The sequence below is a fragment of the Poromitra crassiceps genome, assembly GCF_964638095.1.
Source record: "Poromitra crassiceps genome assembly, chromosome: 27".
NCBI lineage: Eukaryota > Metazoa > Chordata > Actinopteri > Beryciformes > Melamphaidae > Poromitra > Poromitra crassiceps.
The window spans coordinates 10934873-10937814 of record NC_139650.1 but is presented as its reverse complement, the minus strand read 5'-3'; positions in this window follow the sequence as shown (position 1 = coordinate 10937814).

The window sequence follows — 2942 nt, the reverse complement described above, 5'->3', positions numbered from 1 at the left end:
GTGACCAGACGTCCCCGATTTTCGGGGACAGTCCCCGATTTCGGTGCTCTGTCCCCGGCTGGAGCTGTCCCCGAAAATGTCCCCGATTTTGGCCACAAAGTCAAATAATAATACTGGCAAGAAACTCGATAACAGAGCATTTGCGGCACCACAAAAGCCTGTCATTGTGCACGTTGTGCAAAGTGATGCCTGTGTGTGACAGAGTAGATCACAGAGTAGATGTCCTCCCTCTGCCCGTGCCGTGGTTTTCCCAGGACCCAGCCGCACGCAACTGAAGCCCCAGAGGTGGCGAACGAGAGGCGGAGTCTGCTTGCTGCTTTTGCTACCGTCCTTGTTTACCGGACCCCATTCAGCGGGTTATCCATCCCAGTTGTTTTGAATAGTTAAAAGTACAGTAAAACTATCTGGTAAGTAAGTGCAGTAACTAACTGAAAACGTTTTTGCAGAGAAGTCAGTAACGTTTTTATGTACACCAAACTCCATTGAAAAAAATGTCAATTTTTAACATGATTGGCGATGGATCATTGTTATCTATTCATTAGCCTACTGTTCCCTAAATTGGCCTTCAGCCATCAAAACTTTGATAACCCCTGGTTTAAATTGAACACAATAGGTCATATTTATCTCTAGATTACAATTTTAATCATTAAAATTGCCTTTTAGTATTAACATGATTTTTTAAATTATTTTGTCAGCATTTAATATTAAATTAGCAGTTAATATGGTCATGTGGCCATACTTGAAACTGGTGAGCGACACCCTAAACTCAAGGAAAGTGTTTACTGAGGTAATAAATCACTACTGTAATGTTTTTGTTTTGTGTAAATAAATTATCCACCAGTTGGTGAGGTCAAAGAGAGAAGTTGTCCCTCTCTTCCTGCCACTCTACACAATACACCAGTAGCCTATTTCCCATGAATTACCTAGGCTGTCTAATTTGTGGTAAATTGTGCCAGATAACTAGTAACCATTGTAAACTGCTTCTTTTTCAATTGTTTCAAAATCACAAAGTTCTTCATAGATCTAGCCTCTTACTTTTGCTCTCAAAGTGCACCAGATTTATGCATTTTACTGTAAAATGTAGGCCTACACAATTTTCTAAAAGCCGGGGGGGGACAGCCCCCCCTGGGCCCCCCTAGCGGACCAGAAAATGTCCCCGATTTTCATTTGAGAAATCTGGTCACCTTAGTTTACACGGCAAAACACCGTCGTGTTTCAACAGAAGAACACTAACATAACGTTAGACTAACGTAACGTTAGACTCACTTGCAGAGTTGAGAGGGCAATGATGCGTTTAAACCTTAAACAATCCCGAAAAAACAGTTGTGTCCGACTCACTAAACATTATGCTCCAACAACTGACAGCATGAATTGTGCCAGTTGTTGACAACAATGTCGACCGACACCGTGGACAGCCGCTATCATTTTGAAAATAACATTTCCATCTCTAACCGATTTTCAATTGGCGCATCCAAACGCTGCAAAACCTCCGAGTGTCGCAAGTTCGCAACGTTTTTACGCTTGAGGGAGGTGGGAAAGTTGCAGATTTAGCTAATCTTCTGTGGTCTAGTCAAAAACCATGCAGTTTAGCTTACAGTAACACGGCAAAACACAACAGAAGAAGACTACGTAACGTCAGACTTAACGGTGTTTTGCCATGCAAACTACGTTAGAACGTTAGACTCACTTGCCGAGTTGAGAGGGCAATGGATGCCTTTAAACCTTAAACAACCCCGAAAAAACGTTTGCTTCCGACTCACCTGCTTCATGATGAGAAAAACACGATGAAGTTATTTGATGTAACGGCGAAATTCTTGATCTCTTGAGTGTCTGTGACTGAGCTGTAGCAAGCGTCCGTCTTCAGTTATGTAGTGATGTGTTGTGAGCACCTGAGGTTCGCGGCCGTTAACTTTAAAGGTTCGGAACGGGCCAATCAGGAGGTCTCACCAACGTCATATGTCAGAACCGGAAGCCGTTTCCTTGGAAAGAGTCGTACTCGAGCTGTATGCTAGCTTGACAAATATATACTATAGATGGGTTACTCACCGTCCGCAGCCTCCGCCAATTCTAACAATGGTAGCAGCAAGTCTCCTAAAATTGGGAGCGAAGGATTGTGATGTGAAGATTGTGTGTGAGTGACTGACGTCACACCCGAGTTGTCGACGTTTCCAAAACAGTCGCGAAAACCTATGGCGAAAACAGTCAGGTAAAGCAGATGCAATAACTTCCGGTCGGGATTTAAAAAAGTAAAAGAACACAAAAGCCATTGAAAACGATTAATTTGGACACCAACACAATAAATTAGGCATTTAAGAAGCTATACAATACACATTATGTTTCTGTATAACAATAACTGTTTTATTAACGTTCTTCTCAGTAGGCTATATTAACGGATAAATGCTGTTCACTGGAATGCATAGCCTTTACAAATTGGACATTATACAGGTAGCCTATGTGTTCAAAGCAAAGTAGCAGCTTGCCAAACACACTAGGAATACAGCTATGTTTCGCTAGAAAATATAAGAATAGCAAATATAAGAACTTCTGGTCGGGATTTTCCAAAATAAAAGAATAGACCAGAACAGCACATCCGGGTAATTTGCAAAACTTGAAGGCCGCGCCCCTTTTTAGGGGATAACACAAGCCACTCGCGTTGACTTCAATGTAAAATAGCAGTACCCAAAACATCTATAGAAAAATAACAGAATTCATTTCTTTTATAAATGACCCAAAGACACCATGACATGACAATATATTTCAACTCGGCCGGCCATAGAATGCGCAAGATACATCGACACGAGGTACTTGCCTTATATGAACGCTGTATCCAGTTTCCACCAGGTTACATGCATCGTCCACATTGACGGTGTCACGCCTACCCTATGGCAGACCAGTTTTTTGTTTTTTTTATTGTTAGTGAAACTATAACAACACAGCAACTC